This window comes from Macaca fascicularis, chromosome X (assembly GCF_037993035.2).
Source record: "Macaca fascicularis isolate 582-1 chromosome X, T2T-MFA8v1.1".
Lineage (NCBI taxonomy): Eukaryota > Metazoa > Chordata > Mammalia > Primates > Cercopithecidae > Macaca > Macaca fascicularis.
The window spans coordinates 406,307-422,941 of record NC_088395.1 but is presented as its reverse complement, the minus strand read 5'-3'; positions in this window follow the sequence as shown (position 1 = coordinate 422,941).

Here is a 16,635-nt window from a genome sequence, read left to right as displayed (position 1 = left end):
TCTGGGGAGGACAGACCCGGGGTGGGAGGGGGGGTGTCCCAAGGCAGGCCAGGGCTGGGGGAAAATAAACCACCGTACCGTCCACAGGCTCCAGGACCTTTCTGAGGTCTGTGCAACAAGGTGCTCACCAGAGCTGGAAGGTTAAACGGTCTTCACACTCCCCCCAGCAGGTTCACAGCATAAGGTAACATCTAGAATATGCAGACAGAGCCCCCACCATCCAGGGTTTCACGGCAACATAAAACAATCCTGGAATAAAGCAAACATGTACCTGAGCGGTTTTTTTTTCTTTCTTTCTTTCTTTTTCTTTTTTTTCTTGAGACGGAGTTTTGCTCTTCTTGCCCAGGCTGGAGTGCAATGGCACAGTCTCGGCTGACTGCAACCTCTGCCTCCCGGGTTCAAGCGATTCTCCTGCCTCAGCCTCCCGAGTAGCTGGGATGACAGGCACCTGCCACCGCGCCCGGCTAATTTTAGTATTTTTAGCAGAGACTGGGCTTCACCTTGCTGGCCAGGCTGGTCTCGAACTCCTGACCTCATCATCTGCCCACCTCGGTCTCCCAAAGTGCTGGGATGATAGGTGTGAGTTAACGCACCTGGCCTATTTTTTTTTTTTTAATTTTTTTTTAAGACAGGGTCTTGCTCTGTTGCCCAGGCTGGAGTGCAATGGCACAGTCTCCGCTCACTGCAACCTCTGCCTCCCAGATTGAAGCCATTGCCCTGCCTCAGCCTCCCGAGTAGCTGGGATTACAGGCACCTGCCACCACGCCTGGCTAATTTTAGTATTTTTAGTAGAGACGGGCTTTCACCTTGCTGGCCAGGCTGGTCTCGAACTCTCGACCTCAGGTGATCCACCCGCCTCGGCCTCCCAAAGTGCTGGGATGACAGGTGTGAGTCAACGCACCTGGCCTATCTTTTTATTATTATTTTATTTTTTTAAGACAGGGTCTTGCTCTCTTGCCCAGGCTGGAGTGCAGCAGCTCAGTCATGGCTCACTGCAGCCTCGAACACCTGGGCTCACACGATCCTCCCTCTTCAGTCTTCCCAGTAGCTGGGACTACAGGCATGAGCCACCACACCTTTTGTGTGTGTGTGTGTGTGTGTGTAGAAATGTGGGGTCTTGCTATGTTGCCCAGGCTGGTCTTAAACTCCTGGCCTCAAGCGATCCTCCCACCTTGGCTTCTCAAAACGCTGGGATTGCAGGAGTGCAGGCGTGAGCCACCAACCCTGCCGCCTTTGGCCATTTCTGACCTCCTGAGCTGAAAGACTCAGTATATTTGAAAGCAGGTGTTTGTGGCCAGGTGCGGTGGTTCACGCCTGTAATCCCAGAACTTTGGGAGCCTGACGTGGGCAGATCACGTGAGGTCAGGAGTTCGAGACCAGCCTGACCAGCACGGGGCACAGGTGCGGCGCGCACCTGTAACCCCAGCTACTCAGGAGGCTGAGGCAGGAGAATCGCTTGAACCCGGGAGGTGGAGGTTGCAGTGAGCCGAGATCGTACCATTGCACTCCGGCCTGGGGGACAGAGCGAGACTCCATCTCAAAAAAGGAAAACAGAAAACAAAACCAATGTGCTATTTTTCTCCATGAAGGGGTCCTGTCCTTCCCGTATCACTGCTAAACGCATAGTGGGCTTAAACCCATTGATGCCTAGTGTTCCATTATTGGAACGCTGAGCCTCTGGGAGTCATTTACCTCCTCCTGCTCAAGGCCATGGCCAAGGTCTGGGTTTTCACACGTATCTGCAAGGCCGTTCAGTTTCAACTCAGGACAAAACGAAGGTTTTATTTTTTATGTATTTATTTTTATTTTATTTATTTATTTATTATTTTTATTTATTCATTTATTTTGAGATGACGTTTCACTCTTGTCCCCCAGGCTGGAGTGCAAAATCTGGGCTCACTGCAACCTCCGCCTCCCGGGTTCACGCCATCCTCCAGCCTCAGCCTCCCTAAGTCCTAGGATTACAGGAGTGAGCCGCCGTTTCTTTTTCAGCCAGTCTGCGAATGGCAATTTGTTACACCCACGGAAACAGCTTCGTAAGGGTGAGGCTTGTATTTCCAGAACCGTATCTGGATTGATGCCTTAGGTACGTTTACAGATACGTTGGGGGAGGGCCGTGGCTCCCACGCACAATCCTAGCACTTTAGGAGGCTGAGGTGGGAGGATCGCTTGAGCCCGGGATTTCGCGGCTGGATAAGCTATGACGATACTGCTGAACTTCGGCCTGGAACACATAGTAAGACCCCATCTCTACCAAAAAAAAAAAAAAATCACTTAAAAAAATTAGCCGGGCGAGGTGGCGGCGCCTGTAGTCCCAGCTACTCGGGAGGCTGAGGGGGGAGAACGGCGTGAACCCGGGAGGCGGAGGTTGCGGTGAGCCGAGATCACATCACTGCACTCCAGCCTGGGGAGAAAGTCAGACTCTGTCTCAAAACAACACAGTGCAGGGAACCTGATCACTTCACCACACTTCAGCCTGGGCAACAGAGCCAGGCCCCATCTGTACTAAAAATAAAATAACGGGCCGGGCACGGTGGCTCAGGCCTGTCATCCCAGCACTTTGGGAGGCCGAGGCGGGCGGATCACAAGGTCAGGAGTTCGAGACCAGCCTGACCAACATGGTGAAACCCCGTCTCTACTGAAAATACAGAATTAGGCAGGTGCAGGGGCAGGTGCCTGTCATCCCAGCTACTCGGGAGGCTGAGGCAGGAGAATCGCTTGAACCCGGGAGGCGGAGGTTGCCGTGAGCCGAGATCCGGCCACTGCCCTCCAGCCTGGGCGACACAGCGAGACTCCGTCTCAAAAAAAAAAAAATAAATAGAAACAAAGAAACAAAAAAACGCTTATTCCTCCACGACCATCACGTTCAGGTCTGTGTGTCTCGCCGAACCTCATTGAAACAAAGCCCGGCTGTGTGTGGTCCTGAGGAGCCGGTGGCCCAGTGTGGACTCCGGACACTCCGTCGGCCCAATTCGGCACCTGTAGAGGCTGCAAAATACCAGCCCTGCCTGCTGTAGACGGGAGTCCGGCCGCCCTCGTGGGCCACGGCAGGATCCCGGGCACCGTCCGGACGCCCCTCGCCGTGGGTGCCCCGAGCACGTTGTCCGCGTCGGCTTTGGAAGGGACCGGCTGCAGCGGCCACGGGAATCATTCCTGACGTCCAGGCCTCACCAACGCCTGCACGTCGCCCTCCGCGTCACCTCCCATCACACCGGCAGCTGCACCCGGAGCCCACGCCCGGCGGGCCCCACGCTGCCAAATACTAACGAGGGATCATGAGGGCACCCGAGCTAGAATTCAAGGCTCACGAGATTGCAGGTGTGACTCACCGTATCCAGCTATTTTTTTTTTTTATTTGCTGTAGAGACGGGATCTGGCTATGTTGCCCAGGCTGGGCTTGAACTCCTGGCCTCAAGCAATTCTCCCAAAGTGCTGGGATTACAGGCTGGAATTGCGGGTGTGAGCCACCGTATCCAGCTATTCTTTTGTATTTGCTGTAGAGACGGGGTCTGGCTATGTTGCCCAGGCTGGTCTTGAACTCCCGGCCTCAAACCATCCTCCCACCACAGCCTCCCGAAGTGCTGGGATTACAGGCTGGATTGCAGGTGTGAGTCACCATATCTGGCTTTTTTTTTTTTTTTTTTTTTTTGCTGTAGAGATGGGGTCTGGCTACGTTGCCCAGGCTGGTCTCGAACTCCCGGCCTCAAGCCAACCTCCCAAAGTGCTGGGATTGCAGGGCTGAACTACCGTATCCAGCTATTGTTTTGTATTTGCTGTAGAGACGGGATCTGGCTATGTTGCCCAGGCTGGGCTTGAACTCCTGGCCTGAAGCAATTCTCCCAAAGTGCTGGGATTACAGGCTGGAATTGCAGGTGTGAGCCACCATATCCAGCTATTCTTTTGTATTTGCTGTAGAGACGGGGTCTGGCTACGTTGCCCAGGCTGGTCTCGAACTCCCGGCCTCAAGCCAACCTCCCAAAGTGCTGGGATTGCAGGTGTGAACCACCGTATCCAGCTATTTTTTTGTATTTGCTGTAGAGACGGGGTCTGGCTATGTTGCCCAGGCTGGTCTTGAACTCCCGGCCTCAAACCATCCTCCCACCACAGCCTCCCGAAGTGCTGGGATTACAGGCTGGATTGCAGGTGTGAGTCACCATATCTGGCTTTTTTTTTTTTTTTTTTTTTTTTTTTTGCTGTAGAGATGGGGTCTGGCTATGTTGCCCAGGCTGGTCTCGAACTCCCGGCCTCAAGCCAACCTCCCAAAGTGCTGGGATTGCAGGTGTGAACCACCGTATCCAGCTATTTTTTGGTATTTGCTGTAGAGACGGGGTCTGGCTATGTTGCCCAGGCTGGTCTTGAACTCCCGGCCTCAAACCATCCTCCCACCACAGCCTCCCGAAGTGCTGGGATTACAGGCTGGATTGCAGGTGGGAGTCACCATATCTGGCTTTTTTTTTTTTTTTTTTTTTTTTTTTTTTTTTTGCTGTAGAGATGGGGTCTGGCTACGTTGCCCAGGCTGGTCTCACACTCCATCCGTCGCCCCTTCCTGACGGCTGCCCACCGTGGCCCAGGGAGACCGTGAGCTTCCAGGGGGCGAATATACCCAGGGAGGCCCGCCCAGGCGTCCCTTCCTTCTTGGCCTGGGAGCTGTCACCCCTGGGGGCTTCTGTCAGCCCATCGCAGACAAGCCCCCACCACAGCGTCTTCCCCGGCGGCCTGGTCACCCTCTCTCAGCCTCACTGCTGGGAGAAAAGAGGCTACACCTGCTTCTAACGGCCACAGATTCGATGCTCCAGTTTCCACAGCCCAGAGAAACAAGGGGCTGAGATGGGGGCTGTGTCTGGCGGCCCCCAAAGGGCTGCTGTTTGCATTTTTTTTTTTGAGACGGAGTCTCGCTCTGTCGCCCAGGCTGGAGTGCGGTGGCCGGATCTCAGCTCACTGCAAGCTCCGCCTCCCGGGTTCACGCCATTCTCCTGCCTCAGCCTCCCGAGTAGCTGGGACTACAGGCACCTGCCACCTCGCCCGGCTAATTTTTGTATTTTTAGTAGAGACGGGATTTCACCGTGTTGGTCAGGCTGGTCTCGATCTCCTGACCTCAGGTGATCCACCTGCCTCGGCCTCCCAAAGTGCTGGGATGACAGACGTGAGCCCCTGTGCCCGGCGGCTGCTTGCATTTTAACCCTTCAGTCCAAAGAAAAGCCTTAACAACTGCCTGTAGCAGACTCAGTTTTTTTTTTTTTTCCTTCCGGGTGCCTTTTACTTTTATTTTTTATTTCCATAGTTTACTGGGGAACAGGTGGTGTTTGGTTCCGTGAGTTCTTCACTGGCGATTGCTGAGATTTGGGCGCACCTGTCCCCTCACCCCCGTTGCACCCTCTCGCCCCCTCCACCCTCTTCCCCCACGTCCCCAAAGCTCATTATTTCATTCTCATGCCTTTGGTGATGGGCTGAGTTCTGTGCCTTACAAATGCACAGGTGGACGCGCTAACCCCAGACCCTCAGGATGTGACCGTGTTTGAAAACGGGGTCTTTAACGAGGACATTCGGGGAAAATGAGGTCACTGGGGTGGGCCCTGATCCAAAAGCATTGGGGTCCTCATAAGAGGAGGAGATGAGGACACAGACACACATAGAGGGACGACCCTGTGAGGACTCAGGGAGAAGACGGCGTCTCCAAGCCCAGGAGAGAGGCCTCAGGAGGAACCAGCCCTGCCCACGCCTGGATCTCAGACCTCCAGCCTCCAGGACTGTGGGAGAATCAATGTCCGTTGTTTATAAGCCGCCCAGTGTATGGTGTTCTGTGACCATAGCCTGAGATGGACTAAGATATGTCATAAGAAGTGAATTTTTCCCTTTCCTGGGGCCTCACCCAGACCTGGGACCTGGGGCCACAGTCTTGCCCATCCCGGCACCAGCCACCCACAACCAGCCCCGACGTCTGTCCCTTTCCTGGCAAAGGAAACGTTTTTTCCTTTTTTTTTCCTTCCCCCAGTTCATTTATTTATCTTCAGGCCGACGAGATACGCCCGTCACTGCACAAGAGAGCGCGTCCCCATCGCAGCGAACCGATCCGGAGGTAATTAATACAAAGATCGCTGAATTAAAGATGTGAGTCTCCACAATCCGGCGAGGGGCCCGGGGACCTCGTCTCCCAGGCCCGAATGATGCCGGAGACGGACCAATTAACACGGTGTCACCGGCTTTTATGTTCACTTCAATTAGGACCTTCTCACCGTTTGGAAACTTATTTTCTTCTTCGCCATCTGGGAGTGTCAGGGCCCCCGGGAACCCCCCCACCCACGGGTCACCGTAGCGTCCGCCGGCGGGAGACACGGTCACGTTCATTCGCTGCAGGTTTGGCTTCTTTCAGGAAATCTGGGTTTCTAGGGGGGCAAAGCCACAAACAGACGAGGTGAAAACCATCTACGTCGTCTCCCAGGGGTGGAGAACCGAAACCTGAGGGGCAGGTGTGTGAGGACGGGGATCCCTCGGGAGGCCTCAGGGGAGGCTCCTTCCTGCCTCTCCCAGCTCCCGGGGGCTCCAGGCGTCCCTGGGCTTGTGGCCGCATCACTCCAGTCTCTGCCTCCGTCTCCACGTGGCCTCCTCCTCTGTGTCTGTGTCTCCTCTTCTGTCTCTTACAAGGACACCTGCCATTGCATTTGGGGCCCATCGTACACCAGATTCACGTCATCTCTGGATCCTTATTACAAACACCCTATTTCCAAATAAGGTCCCATTCACTGGTTCTGGGAATTAGGATGTGGATGGAGCTTTTAGGAGAACCACAGTTCCATGCACTACAATTGTATCCACTTCCCTCTGGAGGCTCTAGGGGAGGCTCCTTCCTGCCTCTCCCAGCTCCTGGGGGCTCCAGGCGTCCCTGGGCTTGTGGCCGCATCACTCCAGTCTCTGCCTCCGTCTCCACGTGGCCTCCTCCCCTGTGTCTGTGTCTCCTCTTCTGTCTCTTACAGGGACACCTGTCATTGGGTTTGGAACTCACCTACTCCAGAATGATCTCATCTCAAAATCCTTGACTTAGTTCCTTCTCTAAAGACCTTATGTCTGAATAAGGTCCCACTCACGGGCTCAGGGAGTGAGGATGTAGACATGGCTTTTCGAGAAGACGATAGTTCAACCTAAAACAATTTTATTGGGTTTCTTCTAGGGCCTTACGGGAGGCTCCTTCCTGCCTCTCCCACCTCCTGGGGGCTCCAGGCGTCCCTGGGCTTGTGGCCGCATCACTCCAGTCTCTGCCTCCGTCTCCACGTGGCCTCCTCCTCTGTGTCTGTGTCTCCTCTTCTGTCTCCTCGAAGGACACCTGCCATTGCGTTTAGGACCCACCCCAACAGCAAGATGGTTTCACCTTGAGATCCTTCACCTAATTGTCTCCGGAAAGACCCCATTTCCGAATGAGGGTCCATTCGCAGGTTCTGGGAGTTAGGAATGGAAGAGCTCTTTGGCGGGAACGAAGGACGGAGGGAGGGAGGGAGGGAGGGTGGAAGGGGAGAGAGGGAAGAAGGAACGGAAGGAAGGAAGGAGGGAAGGTAGGAAGGAAGGAAGGAAGGAAGGAAGAGAAGGAAGGAAGGAAGGAAGGAAGGAAGGAAGGAAGGAAGGACAAAAGGAAGGAAGGAAAGAAGGAAGGAAGGAAGAGAAGGAAGGAAGAGAAGGAAGGAAGGAAGGAAGGAAAGAAGGAAGGAAAGGAAGGAAGGAAGAGAAGGAAGGAAGGAAGAAAAGGAAGGAAGGAAGGAAGAAAAGGAAGGAAGGAAGGAAGGAAAGAAGGAAGGAAAAAAGGAAGGAAGGGAAGGAAGGAAGGAAGGAAGAGAAGGAAGGAAGGAAAAAAGGAAGGAAGGGAAGGAAGGAAGGAAGAGAAGGAAGGAAAAAAGGAAGGAAGGGAAGGAAGGAAGGAAGGAGAAAAGGAAGGAAGGAAAGAAGGAAGGAAGGAAGGAGGGAAATAAGGAAGGAAGGAAGGAGGGAAATAAGGAAGGAAGGAAGAGAAGGAAGGAAGAGAAGGAAGGAAGGAAGGAAGGAAGGGAAGGAAGGAAGGAGGGAAAGAAGGAAGGGAAGGAAGGAACGAAGGAAGGAACGAAGGAAGGAGGGAAAGAAGGAAGGGAAGGAAGGAAAAAAGGAAGGAAGGAAGGAAACCCCGTCTCTACTAAAAATACAAAAAACTAGCCGGGCGAGGTGGTGGGCGCCTGTAGTCCCAGCTACTCGGGAGGCTGAGGCAGGAGAATGGCGTGAACCCGGGAGGCGGAGGTTGCAGTGAGCTGAGATCCGCCCACTGCACTCCAGCCTGGGTGACAGAGCGAGACTCCGTCTCAAAAAAAAAAAAAACAACTTGGATTTCGGAGTGAGCTGCTTGGAGAAGCCGGTGTGAGCTCATCTGCACCTGTGTGTCTAACTGTGGCCGTCCTCTGTTGACTGCCTTAGTGCAGTGTGGTTCTCAGCCAGGGGAGATCCAGGCCCCCTCCCCGGACACACTCAGCAACATCAGGGGACAGGTTTGGGTGTCACAACTGGGGGGTGCATCTGGCATCTGCTGGGTGGAGCCCACGGACGTGGGTCAGCACCTTACACCACCCAGGACGGCCCCATGACATAGAGTCAGCACCTACAGGGCCCAGGACGGCCTCATCACAGAGACTCAGACTCAACACCCTACAGGGTCCAGGACGGTCCCATCACAGAGACTCAACACCCTACAGTGTCCAGGACGGTCCCATCACAGAGACTCAACACCCTACAGTGCCCAGGACGGTCCCATCACAGAGACTCAGACTCAACACCCTACAGTGTCCAGGACGGTCCCATCACAGAGACTCAGACTCAACACCCTACAGTGTCCAGGACGGTCCCATCACAGAGACTCAGACTCAACACCCTACAGTGTCCAGGACGGTCCCATCACAGAGACTCAGACTCAACACCCTACAGAGTCCAGGACGGTCCCATCACAGAGACTCAGAGTCAACACCCTACAGTGTCCAGGACGGTCCCATCACAGAGACTCAGAGTCAACACCCTACAGTGTCCAGGACGGTCCCATCACAGAGACTCAACACCCTACAGTGCCCAGGACGGTCCCATCACAGAGACTCAGAGTCAACACCCTACAGTGTCCAGGACGGTCCCATCACAGAGACTCAGAGTCAACACCCTACAGTGTCCAGGACGGTCCCATCACAGAGACTCAACACCCTACAGTGTCCAGGACGGTCCCATCACAGGACTGAACACCCTACAGTGTCCAGGACGGCCTCATCACGGAGACTCTGGGGTGGCCGTCTTGTCTCTGAAGTGTCCGTCCCGTCTCTGGATCGGCCCTCCTGTCTCTGTCTCTGGATCGGGCCACAGAGTGAGACTCTGTCTCAGTTTAAAAACAGAAAAACGTTCACGTCCAGATCGGGATGTGCTTTTGGGCCCACAAAGAGCGAATTGAAGAGACAATTACAGGGTTTTTGTGGGGTTTTGCTGACACTTCTTAAAGGATTTCTTTTGTTTGAGATGGAGTCTCGCTCTGTCGCCCAGGCTGGAGTGCGGTGGCGCGATCTGGGCTCACTGCAAGCTCCGCCTCCCGGGTTCACGCCATTCTCCTGCCTCAGCCTCCCGAGTAGCTGGGACTACAGGCACCCGCCACCACGTCCAGCTAATTTTTGTATTTTTAGTAGAGACGGGGTTTCACCGTGTTGACCAGGCTGGTCTCGATCTCCTGACCTCGTGATTCACCCGCCTCGGCCTCCCAAAGTGCTGGGATGACAGACGTGAGCCACCGTGCCCGGCCACTTCTTAAATGATTTCTACAAAAACAACAGCAATAAAAAATAGGCCAGGCACAGCGGCTCATGCCCGTCATTGCAACACTCTGGAAGGCTGAGGCGGGAGGATTTCTTGAGGTTAAGAGTTCAAGACCCGCCTGGACAACACAGTGAGATCCCATCTCTACAAAAGTTTAAAAGTGAGCCAGGCACGGTGGCGGCACCTGTGGTCCCAGCTCCTCGGGAGGCTGAGGCAGGTGAATGGCTTGAGCCCAGGAGGTGGAGGCTGCTGTGAGCTGAGATCAAATCAACAACAACAGAGTAAGATGCTGGACTCGAAAATGTCCAGACACTGAGCCACGTACACGGAGAGTGGAGACCGTTCAGGTCAGCAGCACGGCGTCCTGCGCGCCCACAAGGATTGTTATTCTCAGGGAGAATGACGGGAACGATTTTTGGGGAACTTTTGTGGCCACTGAAACGATTTCTACAAAAACAAAAACAAACAAACAAAACATAGACCCGAGGTGCGGGGGTTCACACCTGTCATCCCGGCAGGTTGGGAGGCCGAGGTGGTGGACGGCTGGATCCCAGGAGTTCGAGACCAGCCCAGGCAACGTGGTGAACCCCCGTCTCTACAAAAAAAATACAAAAAAATTAGTTCGGTGTGGTGGCAGGTGCCTGTGGTCCCAGCTACTCAGGAGGCTGACGCAGGTGGATCACTTGAGGTTAGGAGTTCAAGACCAGCCCAGGCAACGTGGTGAACCCCCATCTGTACAAAAAATACCAAAAAAAAAAAAAAAATGAGTTGGGTGTGGTGGCAGGTGCTTGGGAGCCTGAGGCAAGAGGATCACCTGAGGTCAGGAGTTCAAGACCAGCCCGGGTAAGATAGTGAAACCCCGTGTCTACAAAAAATACAAAAAAAAAGAGCCGGGTGTGGTGGCAGGTGCCTGTGGTCCCAGCTACTCAGGAGGCTGAGGCGGGAGGATCACCTGAGGTCAGGTGTTCAAGAGCAGCCCAGGCAACGTGGTGAACCCCCATCTCTACCAAAAAATACAAAAGAAATAGTTCAGTGCGGTGGCAGGTGCCTGTGGTTCCAGCTACTCAGGAGGCTGAGGCGGGAGGATCACCTGAAGTTAGGAGTTCAAGACCAGCCCAGGCAACGTGGTGAACCCCCGTCTGTACAAAAAGCACCAAAAAAATGAGTTGGGTGCGGTGGCAGGTGCTTGGGAGGCTGACATGGGCGGATCACCTGAGGTCAGGAGTTCAAGACCAGCCCGGGCAAGATAGGGAAACCCCGTCTCTAGAAAAATACAAAATAAAAGAGCTGGGCGTGGTGGCAGGTGCCTGTGGTCCCAGCAACTCGGGAGGCTGAGGCGGGTGGATCACTTGAGGTCAGGAGTTTGAGACCAGTCCAGGCAACGTGGTGAACCCCCGTCTATACAAAAAGCACAAAATAAATGAGCTGGGTGTGGTGGCAGGTGCCTGTGGTGCCAGCTACTTGGGAGGCTGAGGCGGGTGGATCACCTGAGGTCAGGAGTTCAAGAGCAGCCCAGGCAACGTGGTGAACCCCCATCTCTACCAAAAAATACAAAAGAAATAGTTCAGTGCGGTGGCAGGTGCCTGTGGTCCCAGCTACTCGGGAGGCTGGGGCCGGTGGATCACCTGAGGTTAGGAGTTCAAGACCAGCCCAGGCAACGTGGTGAACCCCCGTCTGTACAAAAAATACAAAAAAAAAAAAAAAAAAAAAAGAAAAAGAATGGGTTGGGTGTGGTGGCAGGTGCTTGGGAGGCTGAGGTGGGTGGATCACCTGAGGTCAGGAGTTCAAGACCAGCCCGGGCAAGATAGGGAAACCCCGTCTCTAGAAAAATACAAAATAAAAGAACTGGGCATGGTGGCAGGTGCCTGTGGTCCCAGCTCCTCGGGAGGCTGAGGCGGGAGGATCCCCTGAGGCCACAGGAGACGGGGGCTGCCCTGAGCCGAGATCGCGCCCCCCCCCCCCCACGTGCTCCAGCCTGGATGACAGACGGAGACTCTGTCTGGAAAACACAAACCAAAAACTAACATCAATACATCCAGTTTTTTAAGAAACCCTCAGTGGACGGCAGGGTTTGCAGGCAGAGCCGGGACTGGCGGAGTCTCCGTTTTCTGCCCAGACTCAGGCCCAGGTCGGAGAAGCCGTTTTTCCGTCCTCGGAATGGGGGGCGTGTGGGAGAGAACGGGGGGCTGAGGAGACGGTGCTCCCGGGAACGTGGCTGGTGTTCACCTCCTGGGCTACAGATCGGTCATCGCCACAGCGTTTGCTTTGCAACGGGAGCGTCCGAAACGGGGTCAAGGCGGGTGGCACGGCCCCGGCCGTTGGGAATGAGCTGGTTGCGGGTGTGGACGGCTCGGGGGGTGGCAGCTGGGGGAGGGAAGGGGCTCGATTCCGGTTTGGGGTGAATGGAGGGACCCGAAGGCCAGCTCGGGAGGCGGGAAGGAGGCCCCGGCGTGCGCAGCGGGGGACCCCCGGGGTGGAGGCCGTTCAGGGTTGAAAACGCGGCGAAGGCCCCGACGCGCGTCCACCGTTTCCGTAGGTGACACGTCGCCATCGTGTGGCCGGCGGGAAACGACGCAACGAAAGACGCGGGGCTGGGGTGGCCGTCCCGTCTCTGGGTGTCCGTCCCGTCTCTGGGGGGTCCGTCCCGTCTCTGGGTGTCCGTCCCGTCTCTGGGGGCGTCCGTCCCGTCTCTGGTGTGTCCGTCCCGTCTCTGGGGGGTCCGTCCCGTCTCTGGGGCGTCCGTCCCATCTCTGGGGGTGGCCGTCCCGTCTCTGGGGTGTCCGTCCCATCTCTGGGGGGTCCGTCCCATCTCTGGGGTGTCCGTCCTCTCTCTGGGGCGTCCGTCCCATCTCTGGGGTGTCCGTCCTCTCTCTGGGGCGTCCGTCCCATCTCTGGGGGTGGCCGTCCCGTCTCTGGGGGGTCCGTCCTGTCTCTGGGGCGTCCGTCCTGTCTCTGGGGCGTCCGTCCTGTCTCTGGGGCGTCCGTCCCATCTCTGGGGGTGTCCGTCCCATCTCTGGGGGTGGCCGTCCCGTCTCTGGGGGTGTCCGTCCTGTCTCTGGGGGTGTCCGTGCTGTCTCTGGGGCGTCCGTCCTCTCTCTGGGGGTGTCCGTCGTGTCTCTGGGGGTGTCCGTCCCGTCTCTGGGGCGTCCGTCCTCTCTCTGGGGGTGTCCGTCGTGTCTCTGGGGGTGTCCGTCCCGTCTCTGGGGCGTCCGTCCTCTCTCTGGGGTGTCCGTCCCGTCTCTGGGGGCGTCCGTCCCGTCTCTGGGGGGTCCGTCCTCTCTCTGGGGGGTCCGTCCTCTCTCTGGGGGTGTCCGTCCCGTCTCTGGGGGGTCCGTCCCGTCTCTGGGGGATCCGTCCCGTCTCTGGGGCGTCCGTCCTCTCTCTGGGGGGTCCGTCCTCTCTCTGGGGGTGTCCGTCGTGTCTCTGGGGTGTCCGTCCTGTGTCTGGGGTGTCCGTGCTGTGTTGAGGGAACCGTCGCTTTTCATCAGGGCCGTGGGCGGTCGTTATTTTTAAGAGATATTCACTGAAATAGTCGAAGCCATTCAAATCTTCTCATGGTTTAAATACACAGAGGTACGTCACGTGTATCTATCCATGCACAGACACCTCTACAGCCGTAGGAATGCGTCTATACAGACAAGGTGTGAGTGAGTGTGTGTGGAGACAGAGGAGAAATACTCACTGAAATATCATCGCCATCAAAATCATCTAATGGTTTAAATATCCGTATTTATCATCTATATCTATAGATGCACAAATACCTCTACAGCTATGTAATTACATATATACAGACGAGGTGTGAGTGTGTGTGTGGGTGGAGAGAGAAATATTCACTGAAATATTATCGACCTCAAAATCATCTTCTAATGGTTTAAATATCCATATTTATCATCTATATAGATGCACACATACCTCCACCCCTATATAAATGCATCTATACTTACAAAATGTGAGTGTGAGTGTGTGTGTGGAGAGAGGAGAAAAATATTCACTGAAATATTATCGACCTCAAAATCATCTTCTAATGGTTTAAATATACACATAGATATCTCATCTATATCTATCCGTGCACAAACACCTCTACCGCTACATAAATGCACATATACATACCAGGGGTGTGTGAGTGAGTGTAGAGAGAGAGACGAGAGATACTGAAATATCAGCCATCAAAATCGTCTTCTAAGAGTTTAAATATCCATATTTATCATATATATGTATAGATGCACAGATACCTCTACAGCTAAATAAATGCATATATACTTACAAAGTGTGTGTGTCTGTGTGTGTGTGTGTGTGTGTGGGTGGAGAGAGAGGAGAAATATTCACTGAAATAGTATCGACCTCAAAATCATCTTCTAATGGTTTAAATATCCATATTGATCATCTATATAGATGCACACATACCTCCACCCCTATATAAATGCATCTATACTTACAAAATGTGAGTGTGTGTGTGTGTGTGTGTGTGTGTGGAGACGAGAAATATTCACTGAAATATTATCGACCTCAAAATCATCTTCTAATGGTTTAAATATCCATATTGATCATCTATATAGATGCACACATACATCTACCCCTAAATAAATGCGTATATACTTACAAAGTGTGTGTGTCTGTGTGTGTGTGTGTGTGTGTGTGGAGAGAGAGGAGAAATATTCACTGAAATATTATCGACCTCAAAATCATCTTCTAATGGTTTAAATATCCATATTGATCATCTATATAGATGCACACATACATCTACCCCTATATAAATGCATCTATACTTACAAAATGTGAGTGTGTGTGTGTGTGTGTGGAGAGAGGAGAAAAATATTCACTGAAATATTATCAGCCATCAAAGTCATATCATAATGGTTTAAATACACATCTAAATCCTATATACGTATATATGCACAAATACCTCTACACCTATACAAATGCATCTATACATACGAGGGGTGTGTGTGTGTCTGTGTGTGTGGAGGGAGACGGAGACTGAGAAAGAGAGAAAGAGACAATTTTCTAGGTTTAGAATTATGTGTCTCCCACAAAAGACCTGTTAGCCGGACGCGGTGGCTCGCACCTGTCGTCCCAGCACGTTGGGAGACCGGAGCGGGAGGAGGCCTCGAGCCCAGGAATCCAACCCCAGCCTGGGCAACACAGCAAAGGCGTCATGTCTACAGAACATGAGAAAATCGGCCGGCTCTGGGGGTCCACGCCGGTGGTCCCAGCGGCTCGGGAGGCTGAGGCAGGAGGATCACTTGAACCCGGGAGGCAGAGGCTGCAGTGAGCCGAGATCGCGCCACTGCACTCCGGCCTGGGGGACAGAGCGAGACCCTGTCTTAAAAATAAATGAATAGAAAAGAAAAGCACACGGCAGAAACAAAGGAAGGAAGGAAGGAAGGAAGGAAGGAAGGAAGGAAGGAAGGAAGGAAGGAAGGAGGGAGGGAGGGAGGGAGGGAGGGAGGGAGGGAGGGAGGGAGGGAGAAAGGAAGGAAGAAGGAAGGAAGAAAGAAGGAAGGAAGGAAGAAGGAAGGAAGGAAGAAGAAAGGAAGAAGGAAGGAAGAAGGAAGGAAGAAAGAAGGAAGGAAGGAAAGAAGAGGGAAGGAAGGGAAGAAGGAAGGAAGGAAGGAAGAAGGAAGGAAGAAGGAAGGAAGAAAGAAGGAAGGAAGGAAGGAAGAAGGAAGGAAGAAGGAAGGAAGAAGGAAGGAAGGAAGGAAGGAAGAAGGAAGGAAGGAAGGAAGAAGGAAGAAGGAAGGAAGGAAGAAGGAAGGAAGGAGAAGGAAAGAAGGAAGGGAGGAAGGAAGGAAGGAAGGAAGAAGGAAGGAAGGAAGGAAGGAAGGAAGAAGGAAGGAAGGAAGGAAGGAAGGAAGAAGGAAGAAGGAAGAAGGAAGGAAGGAAGGAAGAAGGAAGGAAGGAGAAGGAAAGAAGGAAGGGAAGAAGGAAGGAAGGAAGGAAGGAAGAAGGAAGGAAGGAAGAAGGAAGGAAGAAGGAAGGAGGAAGGAAGGAAGGAGGAAGGAAGGAAGGAAAGAAGGAAGGAAGAAGGAAGGAAGGAAGAAGGAAGGACGGAAGAAGGAAGGAAGGAAGGAAGAAGGAAGGAAGGGAGGAGGAAGGAAGGAAGGAAAGAAGGAAGGAAGGAAGGAAGAAGGAAGGAAGAAGGAAGGAAGGGAGGAGGAAGGAAGGAAGGAAAGAAGGAAGGAAGGAAGGAAGGAAGAAGGAAGGAAGAAGGAAGGAAGGAAAGAAGGAAGGAAGGAAGAAGGAAGGAAGGAAGAAGGAAGGACGGAAGAAGGAAGGAAGGAAGGAAGAAGGAAGGAAGGGAGGAAAGAAGGCCGAGGCGGGTGGATCACCTGAGGTCAGGAGTTCGAAACCAGCCCGGCCAACATGGTAAAACCCCATCTCTAATAAATATACAAAAATGAGCCGGGCGTGGTGGCAGGTGCGTGTCGTCCCAGCTACTCGGGAGGCTGAGGCAGGAGAATCACTTGAACCCGGGAGGCGGAGGCTGCAGTGAGCTGAGATCGCACCACCGCACTCCAGCCTGGGGGACAGAGCGAGACTCCCTCTTAAAAAAAAAGCAAACCCTCATCACAGGCAGCAGTTAGATACTATTTTCTTTGTCTACTCTCCCGATCTCTCCACTAGAGACGAGGGAACCTCACAGTCACCCCCTCACCCACGCGGCACCCGGCACAGCATCCCGGGCTCCGTGGACACTCAACGAGCATCCACGAGGCCCAGCTCAGCCCGGGCAGTGACCGAACGGAGAAAGAAAAGGGGTATTTGGGGACGGTTCCCCGGGGGTCCGTCCGTCAGCCAGAACCATTTCCAGTCTGTGTTTTTCTTCCCCGTCTCCGAGGCTGA